Genomic DNA, 11,094 nt, shown 5'->3' with positions numbered 1-11,094 from the left:
TTGCATCGAAGATGGGACAAGGAGGCACCTCCATGAGCACACAGAACGGAGAACAGAGATTCCAGGGTAAGAACCGCAGGGAACTCTGGGACCAGAAAAGCAGGGGCGCACTGCATCATGGGGGAATCTCTGCTCCAGATGTTAATGGACCCACGCCGGCACTCCCCCAGCTCAGCAGTGATCAGCCCAATTCTAGTAATAAATCCGTTATTGGTATCCAAAATAGTGAAACTCCTTAATTGCTTTGTGAGCTCCCTCCAAGGGTCACCGCCCAAAGCCAGGCGTGAGCCGCTCCCGTGTCTAGCCTGAACAAAGCAACGTTGCTATTCTCCCTTGTTCACACACAAACAAATCTAGTGTTCTCCCTTGAACCGTGGTTGTTTCTCTACAAAAACCCCTCCCCATGCTCTGGATGCCTGGGTGTTCTGATGCCTGGATCCAAACTCTGCATCAGTTCCACTGGGACTTCATCTTCTCCTGACTGATCGTGTTGGCTGCTCTGCCTGTCTCCAGCACGCCGGACTCTCAGGTACCACCTGGGCCACCCGATCAATTCAAGCTTCACGGAGTGGTGAGAACCCAGCTCTCTCTCTCTCTAGGTGTAGCCTTCTGACCCTGACTTGTGAGATCAGTTACACTTTTCTAAACCTGACCTTTATAATCAAGTTTAAGTTAGATTTAATACCATCACTCTTTTGTTTGCTTGGCTCCCGTACGGTTATTACCTGGCAATAAATAACTCTCACGATTACGCTGGTTGCTTCTCTCTCTCTCTCCCCGTCGTGGGTGTCTTTTGGTTTCCTCATTCGCTCTGCAGCAACGCTCCTCGTACCCAAGCTAGAAGGTCCCTGCAGCGCCCCAAAATCCGGTGGGGTTTGCTCATCCAGCAGGTTGCTACCAGAACAATTGTAACGTGAAAGAGGGGATAGGGACGTGCTGAACCTGGGACATACGAGGGTGGCAGCTTGGAGGTGCTGCTTGACCCAACCTGCTCAGGGTTACTCTGTTCTGGTGCGGTGCCCATGGCATAGGAGAGCGACAGCTTGGAGGTGCTGCTCGACCCAGCCTGCTCAGGCCGGGGACATGTAAGGGGCCAGCTTGGGAGTGCTGATTAACCCGGTCCGCTCAGACGGGCTCTGTTCATGTGTGTGTCTGTGTTCGTCTGATCCTGGGGCTGGAGGAACCCAGCCCGGGGGAACCGAGGTCCTGCAGGATAGCCCCATGTTGCCAGATTTTCCTGTTACTTTGTACATTCATTTATTAGGTTTACTCTTCGGGGGTGGGGGGGTCTGTAATTCTATCAACGTGCTGCTTGTGTCACTTGTGTTCTCACATGGAGCTCCGCTTCTCCCTGCTGCGAGTCCCCTCCCAATGGAGCTACCCTGCAGGGGACACCCACACACACCCACACACCCACCCACCCACCCAAGTCTGAGTGAACCAGGTCAATCAGCACTCTCAAGCTGAGCCCTTATATGTCCCTGGACTCAGTAGTCTGGGCCGAGCAGCACGTCCAAGCTGCCACCCTCGTACGTCCCAGGTTCAGCACGTCCCTATCCCCACTGTCACGTTACAATTGTTCTGGTAGCAACCCGCTGGATGAGCAAACCCCACCGGATTTTTGGGCGCTGCAGGGATCTTGAGCTTCGGTAAGAGAAGTGTTGCTGTAGCGTGAATGGGGGAAGCTAAAAACTGAAAAGAGTGAAGTTCAGCGAGAGAGAGAGAGGGAAGCAACCAGCTGAACCATAACAGTTCTTTATTGAATCATAGTGATAACCACACCAGGAGAGCCTAAACCAACATAAGAGTTACATTATTAAAGGTTACAAAAGTCAGATATAGAAAACTAGACCTGACAAGTCAGGGTTAGAAAGTTACACCCGAGGTAGAAAATAAAGCAGAGAGAGCGAGAGAGGGATCTCATCACTTCCATGAAGCTTGAACGGGTCGGGGTTCCCAGGTGATGGTGGTAGCTCAGGGCAGGGGCGGCTCCAGGCCCCAGCACGCCAAGTGCGTGCTTGGGGCAGCATGCCATGGGGGGCGCTCTGCCGGTCGCCGGGAGGGCGACAGGTGGCTCCAGTGGACCTCCCACAGGCTTCCCTGCGGAGGATCCACTGGTCCTGCGGCTTCGGTGGAGCATCCGCAGGCACGCCTGCGGGAGGTCCACCGGAGCCGCGGGACCGGTGACCGGCAGAGCGCCCCCCCGCAGTGTGCCGCCGTGCTTGGGGCGGGGAAATGGCTAGAGCCGCCCCTGGCTCGGGGTCCTGAGTGCTGGAGACAGGCAGAGCCCCCAGCATGGTCAGTCAGGAGAAGATGAAGTCCCAGTGGAACTGATGCATTGTTTGGATCCAGGCATCAGAACGCACTTGAGCATGGGTAGGGCGTTTTGCAGAGAAACAACCATGGTTCAAGGCAGAACACTAGATTTGTTTATGGGTACACTGGTGACTCAAGGGTTTTCATTAGGCTAGACAGGAGGGGCTGATCATTCCTGCCTGTGGGTGGTGGTCCTTCAAGGGAGCTCACAATGCAACTAGGGTGCTTCAGTATTTTGGATATCAGTCAAGGATTCATTACTAGAATTGGTCTGATCACTGCTGAGCTGGGTGTGTGCAGGCGTAGGTTCGTTAGCATCTGGAGCAGAGATCCCCCATGATGCAGTGCGTCCCTGCTTTTCTGGTCCCAGAGTTCAGTGCAGTTCCTGCCTTGGAATCTCTGTTCTCCATTCTGTGTGCTCATGGAGATGTCTCCTTGTCCCATCTTTGATGCAGATGAGGCCAGGGGAGTTGCCTTAACCCTGTCACCCTTGTTGGGGGGGTTTCGGGGTGTCTCCCATGGCCTTTTCATTGCTTTCTGTAAGTCTTTTTTCTAATCGGTTTTGGTTCAAGCAGCGGCTGGGGGGTGGGGGTGTCCTTCATGAGTCAGGCAGGCTGGATACTGCGCCCTGGTTCCCCAAGAACACGCAGCTGACTGGTATCCCCATTGCAGCAGGGAGAAGTAGAGCTCCGTCTGAGAACCCAAGTGACACAAGCAGCACATTGGTAGAAGTACAGAACAGCCCCCCCCCTCCCCAGAAGAATGACCCTAATAAATGAGTGTTCCCCAAAGTAACGGGCAGAGCTGGTAACAGAAGGCGGGAGGAGACTTTTGGGAAGGACCCCAGTCCGTAATTCCCCAGCCTGCCGGGAAGCCCAGATCTGGATCAGCATTTGAGCTTTTGGTTCAGCCCCGTGTGCTGCGAAGGACCCTCTGCTCCCTGCCCCACCCCTCAGCCTTTTCTCGGCAGCATGTAAGTGGCGGTGCAATTTAACAAGAAGCAGGCATGTGATGCTCCCTCCCATCTCCCCAACCCAGGAGTAGACCCAGATCAGAGGATAGAGCAGTGAGGGAGGGGGTTGTTACCATCTCTGGCTGGTTGCGCTTCTCTCCTGCAGCCTGCACCAGTTTGTGCTGGGAGCAGGGATGCCAGGTTTGGCTGGGAATCCATCTGGGCTGGGGCTGGGGCTGGGGCTGGAGGAGGGAACTCCCCGTTGTCGCCACTAGATGGCACCATGCAGCCGGAGGCTGAGTATAAAGGGGGGGGGGGGGCGTTGAGCTGCGGTAGGGAGGCACCAGGTTCTCTTATGAGCTGAGAACAAGGCACAGGACGATTGCCAGGGGCTCCTTGGTGCCCATTATTGTCCTGATCCCAGCCCCCCTGAGCTCTAACCACTAGATCCCACTCCCCTCCCAGAGCTGGGAGGAGAACCCAGGAGTCCTGACCCCCCCCCTCCCAGAATGCCAGGCACTGCACAGACCCCAGCTGAGCTCCAGACCCCAATCGCACTGGGTGCTGCACAATCACAGAGTGAGAGCCAGCCCCTGCTCCAAAGTGCTCAACACTGAACTAGACAAGACAGAAAAGGAAAAATTATCCTCCTCATTTTGCAGGTGGGGAAACTGAGGCACAGACAGGGTGGGGGCTGGGGGGTGACTTGCCCACAGTCACAGCTGGAGATAGAACCCAGGAGTCCTGCTACCCAGGCTCCCCTGCTCTAATCACTAGAACCCACCGTCCCCTGCCAACGCATCTCTCCCCTCTCTCTTGAGTCCCTTCTTTTCTGCTCCAGGCAGGTTGCTGGTCCCTTTTGAGGAGCAACGGGGCTTTGGGATCCCCCCTACACACACACACACACACACACACACACACACACACACACACACACACACACACACACACTCCATGTCATTCCCACCGTAGCCTATTCCGGCCCATTGCAAACAGTTATAGGGGCCAGGGCTGGAGCAGCGCCTGAGCCTGGGGGAGTGTTTGCAAGGATATGGTGACAGGAGCAGACTGATCTGGGAACATCTCCATAGAGCTTGGAGCAAGGACAGGACAGAAATGCTGAAAAATGGGAGTGGGAAGGGCTGGGAGTCAGGACTCCTGGGTTCCATCCCCAGCTCTGGGATAGAGGAGTGGCGTCTAATGGTTAAAGTGGGTGGGGGCATAGGCGCCGACTTCCCCTCTGCCTGGTGGGTGCTTAACCCCCCCTCTCCCCGCCTCTGCACCACCCTCGCCTCACCCCCATTCCACATCATCCCTGCCCCACCCCAGCCCTGCTGCCTTCCTGCCCCCATTCCACCCCCTTCCCCCAAACCCCCATCCTTGTCCTTCCTCTTCTCTGCATCCTCCCCTGAGTGCGCTGTGTCGCTGCTCCTCCCTTCCCTCCCGGAAAGTCCTAGCTGTTAGGTGGCGGCCGGGGTGAGAAGCACTGGGAGGGAGGGGGAGGAGCGGGGATGCGGGGGCAGAAAGAGGCAAGAAGGGAGAAGCTTGGCTGGCAGTGGGTGCGGAGCACCCGCTAATTTTTCCCTGTGGGTGCTCCAGCTCACCGAGTGGGCGCCTATGGGTGGGGGTGGGGATTGATAGATTCCAAGGCCAGAAGGGTCCATTTGATTACCTGGTCTGACCCCCTGGATAACCCAGGCCGGAGAACTGCCCCAGAGCAGAGCTTTTCGAAACGGCGCCAAGCCTGGTTTAAAAATTGTCGGTGCTGAAGAATCCGCCACGACCCTGGGTTAATTACTCTCCCCCGTTAAGTATTTACACCTTATTTCAGTCTGAATTTGTCTAGCTTCAACTTCCAGCCACTGGCGCGTTATCTCGTTCTCGGCTAGCCTGAGCAGCCCCCCGTTAAATATTTGTCCCCCACGTCGGTGCGTTTAGCCTGCGTTCAAGTCACCCCTTCACCTCTCGTGGTTACGCTGTCTCAGTTGAGCTCCTGGAGTCTATCACTGTGGTTTCCCCAGTCCTTTGTTCATTCTTGTGGCTCCTCTCAACCCTCTACGATCTGTCAACGTCCTGCTTGAATTGTGGGCACCTGAACCGGCCACAGGATCCCAGCAGTGATCCCCCCAGTCCCCGATACAGAGGGAAAATCACCTCTCTGCCCCTACTCCAGATTCCCCCATTGATGCATCCCGGGATCCCATTAGCCCTTTTGGCCCCAGTGTCACGCACCATGTTCAGCTGATTCTGCGCCACGGCCCCCAAACCTTGGTCAGGGTCACTGCTTCCCGGGATAGAGTCCCCCCCACTCTGAGAGTCAGGACACTCTTTGTTCCGAGTCAGGACACCTGGGTTCTAGCCCAGCTGTGAAGGAGAAGGGGGATCTAAAGCATGGGTGGCGGGCTCGGGGGTCCGGCCACTCCAGGGCTTCTCCGCCCGTGGGGGCCTCATGTGGAAGGGGCGGGGCCGTGGGGCTAGCCTCCCCGAAAGGGGGGGGGCTATGCACCACCCATGGTCTAGGGGATACAGCAAAAAGAGTCAGAAATGATCCAAGAGCTGGAGAAAAACGCCTGACGGTGAATGGCTTAAAGGGGCCGATCTGTTCAGCTTCTCACAAGAGCCAGTGGTGAGACGTTAAAGCCAGACGGATTCAACGTCATAACGAGGCACTGATTTTTAACAGGGAGGGGGATTAACCCCTAGATCGAACTCTCTCTTGAGCTCCCCAGATCCAGGTGGGAACAGGGGCCGCCAGGGGTCCCCATCACTTTTAAAAGTGGGAGGGCAAGCGACTGGGGCGAGGGGGTGGAGAGGAGTGAGGGAGGGCCTGGGGGGGGGAAAGAAGTGGGAAGAGGGCGTGGCTTTGTGGTGAAGGGGCGTGGCCTCGTGGGAAGGGGCGGTACGAGCAGGTGGGGCCACGGTTCAGGCACCGGTGGCCCCCCCCACTTTTAAGGCGCTTCTGCCACTCCTGGACAGGAGGCCTTTCTGGAAGAGGCTTTCGCCAGGCGTGGGACTCGGCACGGGGAGGGAGCGGGGTGACGTTTGCTGGCCTGCGTTAGAGGGGAGGTCAGACGGTCCCTTCTGGCCTTCAGCTCACTGTCATGCACCTCCGAGGGAGCAGGGAGGGAGGGACAGAGCCGGCGCAAAGCTGGGGTCCTTCCCCCTCTGTGCCTAAAGACAAAGGCGGGCGCAGGATAACTCAGCACATCGACTCGTAGAAACGTCGGGCGGGAGGGGACCCACCTTGAGAGGTCGGCAAGTCCAGCCCCCTGCGCTGAGGCAGGACCAAGGACTGGGGTTTGTCCCGCCTGTCCTTAAAAACCTCCCGGGACGGGGAATCCCCGAGCTCCCCCCTTGGAAGCCCGATCCAGAGCTGAAGCTCCCCCTTGTCCTAATTCTAGCCTACGTCTCCCTCGCTGCAGATTAAGCCCATTGCTTCTTGTCCTACCTTCTGGGGGACATGGAGGAAACTGGCCCCACTCCCGGCTCCAGCCCCAGCTGCAGCTCCGCTCCCGGCCATGGCCACCGCCACAGCTCCTGCCCCAGCCCTCACCATGGCCCATGGCCTGTGGCCTCTAGCTTCTGCTCCTGGCCTCGGCCCCTGGTTCCTGGCCCCAACCCCGGCCTCGGCTCCAGCCCTGGCTGAGGACCTGTTCTAGGTCCCTCCTCAGCCTTCTTTTCTCAAGACTCAACACACCCAGGTCTTTTAACTCTCTCCTCAAAGAAGAAGCCACCTGCAGCCAGCGCTGCCCCATCCCGAGCCAGCAAGTGGGTCCTTAACCCAGGGCCGCCCAGAGGATTCAGGGGGTCTGGCGTCTTCGGCGGCGGGGGGCCCCCGTGGGGCCTGGGGCAAATTGCCCCACTTGTGTCCCCCCCTTGGTGGCCCTGCCTTAACCCCTGAGCTTGGGGTGGGGAGGGAATTTCTTGGCTTGAGCTGGGGAAGGGACGGGGGTGGGGGTCGGGGAGTTGAGCAGCAGGGAAAAGCAAAGCAGATGAGTGGCCCAAATTAGTTCTTTGTTGAAGCAGAGAAAAGGGGATAGTGAAAATGCAACAGAAAGAGAGAGAGATCCCTGCACCCCCCCCATCGGCCCCTCTAGGGAACTGGCCCCAGAAGAAAAGGAGATAAATGGAGGAAAGGAAGGAGAAATAAAGGGAGAGAGACAGAATTAAGCTGAGTTTGAGAGGGATGGACTAGCCGGGTGATCAAAGAGAGAAAAGCAGGGGAAAAGTTGTTGCGTGAGCGTCTGGGTGTGTGATTGTGTCTCTAGGAACCTCTTTCTAGGCGTGTGTGACACTGTGTGTGAGTGAGTCCACGTGTCTCTGTGTTATCGTAGGCGTGACTTGCTGAATGTGTCCTGGTGTAGCTGTGCGATTGTGTGGCACGTGGGATTGTGGGGATATCTGTGTGTGGGGGAGTGAGTGTGCGAGTCTATGTGTGTTCCCATGCATGCGTCAGTGTGGGAGCCTATTTTGTGTGTATGTGCACACACCTTTGTAACTCTGTGTGTGTGTGTGGGGGGGGTTGTGTCTTTGTTATTGTGTGTGTATGATTGTGTCTCTGTCAGAGTGTGTGTGTATGTGGTTGTGTGTCTGCCGGTTGTGTGACTCTGTCCATATGTGATTGTGTCTTTGTGGTGTATGCGTGCAGTTGTGTGTCTGCCTGTTATTGTGTGACTCGGTCTGTGTGTGATTGTGTCTGTGTGGTGTATGCGTGCGGTTGTGTGTCTGCCTGTCATTGTGTGAGTCTATCTGTGTGTGATTGTGTCTGTGTGGTGGTTGTGTGTCTGCCTGTCATTGTGTGAGTCTGTGTGCGTGGAAACATCCTGACAACAGAAAGTGAAAGGAAGGGAGGGGGCTGGGGGGCGACCCCCGCTGGCCTGACCCTAGAGAAGAAAGAGCATTGAGCAGCTGCCCAGCGAGCAGAGCTGGCTCTCCCCAGCCGCAGCCCTCAGCCTCCCCAGCGCTCGGGACCCGGACCTCTCGCTGTGCTGTGGGGAAATCCAGCCCCGGGCCCAGTCCTCTCTCTTCTGGTGAGTGAGCCGCTGGGGCATTTCTGGAGGGCGGGGAGGGGATCGGGGGGTGGGGGTTGTACGTTTCCAGGGCTGTGGGGTGAATCTAACCACGCAGGAATGTGGTGGGGGGCAGACGTTACGTCCTCCTGGTCCTGGTGTAAATCAGGAATAAACACCACTGCAGTGTGCCCAGTTCTCCGCTCGCCCTGGTGTAAATCAGGAATAAATGCCACTGCAGTGTGCCCAGTTCTCCGCTCGCCCTGGTGTAAATCAGGAATAAACGCCACTGCCTAAGTAGAAAAGCGGCAGCAGGCCCTTATTTCACATGGCTTTGGGTGACAAAAAAAAATCCATCACAGGGCCAAATTTTGTTCTTTACACTGGTGTAAATCAGGACACCGGTGACATCAGTGCACCGGCTTCTCTTCTCACTTACCTTTAACTCCGTTGACTTCCATGGGGGTCACTCCTGATTTACCCCTGCGGGGAGCATGGACTTGGGTCTATTGTTCCGGATTTACCCCATAGCAACTCAGGGCCAGGTTTGACCCGGGGTTCATGGAACGAGGAACGATATTTTGGACCCCGCTGGCCTGATTCTGACCTCGCTTATGCCAGCGTGACTCCAGTGGTGTCAATGATCTCAGGGCCACCCAGAGGATTCAGGGGGCCTGGGGCAAGGTAATTTCGGGGGCCCTTTCCATGAAAAAAAGTTGCAATACTATAGAATTCTCGTGGGGGCTCCTGTGGGGCCCGGGGTCTGGGGCAAATTGCCCCACTTGCCCCCCGCCCCCGGTGGCCCTGAATGATCTTGATTCACCTCGCTGTGATTGCGAGCAGGATCAGGCCGGGGGATGATTCTGGTCTACCCACAGCCTGGGTGTTGAGGGAGAATTTTTAGAAATAACATTTTTAAAAGGCTCTTTGATTTCACTAACCGAATTAAACAAGACAAACCCCAACGCAGCAGTTGGGCGAGCTTGGCCAGCTCCCCAGCGGGTATAAGTGAGCATTGGCGCCTCGCGGATTTACACCGAGAGTGGGTGAAAGTGGTTTTCTCTGGGGTTGTGGTTGTTGTGGGGGGGGGCGGGCGATGGGGGGCCGGCTCTGTTATTCTGGTGGTGGTGGTGGTGGTGGCTGATGGTTTTTTTTTTTTTTTTCCTTCCCTTAAAAGCTTTTGTGGGAAAACATTTTGTTACGAACTGAAATCAGGAGGGACTCGGTGGCAGGGGCTGATCCGGAGCCAGCGGGCAGCTTTCCCTTGGTTTCCCAGGGCGCTGGATCAGGCCCGCTGGCCGAGGAGGACTGGGCTAGTGGAGTCTGATATTGATCTCAGTTGCATGCGTGTAAATCTGGAACAAGCTCTTGATCCCCAGGGATTTACATTGGCATAAATTGGAGTCCCAGTTTGAGAACATGCTTTACGTTCAATTGGTCTTTAGCATCTGCTTCAAGTTAAGCACAAATACACATGCCTCTGCCTGGTAACACACACACACACCCACACACCCACCCACCCACACACACACACACACACACACACACATATGCTGGCCTTGCACAAATACACATGCTTCTGCCTGCACACACACACACACACACACACACACACACACACACGCTGGCCTCAATAGCAGTGAGCAAATGACTTACTGGGCCAAATTCTGCTCTTGCATACACTGGCGTAGAGGGCTGCCGCTCCATTGCCCTCAAAGGGCCAGATCCCCAGCTGGTGTAAATCTGCATCGATCCATTGGGGCAAACGGGAGCAGACCCCCAGCCGGTGTAAATGGGCTGTAGATGTCACTCTCTGAGCCCCAACCGGGGTAAAGCGGTGTTGCCCCATTTACACCAGCTGGGGATTTGGCCCAGTGAAATTACCCTGGTGTTACCGGGAGGAGAAGCAGGCCCTGTGGGCCCCCTGCAGCCCAGGAAGAGAGAAGGGCCCGGATTCTCTCTCCTCTGCGAGTGTGTGTGTGTGTGTGTGTGTGTGGTGCAGCATGTGCAAACCCCAGGAGAAAGGGGCACTAATTTGCCTTTAATGGCAGAGTAATGGGATTAAGTGCCCCCCTGCAGCGGCGGGGGTGGAGGAGCAATCCACAAACAGGCACATCCCTCCTTCCCTCCCCCCCCCCAGCAGCATCCTGTATCCTGCCCCTTGCGTCAGTGACTCACACCCCTGCCTGGGCCCTTCCCAGCTGACCCAGCCCCCTCCCAATTCGCAGCCCATTCTCTGGAGCTGCCTGAGCCACAATCCCGGCCCATCGGCTCAGGCCCTCGCTCCCCCCCCCCAGCAGCTGTTTATCTAACTGCTCTCTTCACTTTCCCCTTTGTCCCATCAGGGGGTCTTCCTTGATTCCTTGTAATTCACCCGCCCAGACCACCCACAGTCCGGCCTGCCCAGCTGCGAGGGAACCACAGGGCTCGGAGGGGGGTGTTAGGTGCTCCCCGCCTGCGTTTCCACCTGGGGGGGGGGTTGCCGGATAACATTGAGCCCCACTACCAGAGAGGATCCACATGGGAACACGCAGAGCGAGTGGGTAAAGCAGGGGCTGGGAGGCAGGACTCCTGGAGTCCCTGCCAGCTCTGGGAGGGGAGTGGGCTCTAGTGGTTAAAGCACCCTGGGGGACTGGGAATCAGGACGCCTGGGTTCTATCCCTAGTTCTGGGAGGGGAGTGGGGTTTAATGATGCAAGAAGTGGGCACTGGGAGTCGGGACTGTGTCCCCAGCTGTGCCGCTGAATCATGTTGCTGCTCCGTGCCTCAGTTTCCCCATTGGTAAAATAAGGATAATAATGTATTTGTGCCTGTCTAT

Source organism: Mauremys mutica, chromosome 20 (genome assembly GCF_020497125.1).
Source record: "Mauremys mutica isolate MM-2020 ecotype Southern chromosome 20, ASM2049712v1, whole genome shotgun sequence".
Classification (NCBI taxonomy): Eukaryota; Metazoa; Chordata; order Testudines; family Geoemydidae; genus Mauremys; species Mauremys mutica.
Note: the sequence above shows the minus strand (reverse complement) of the source record.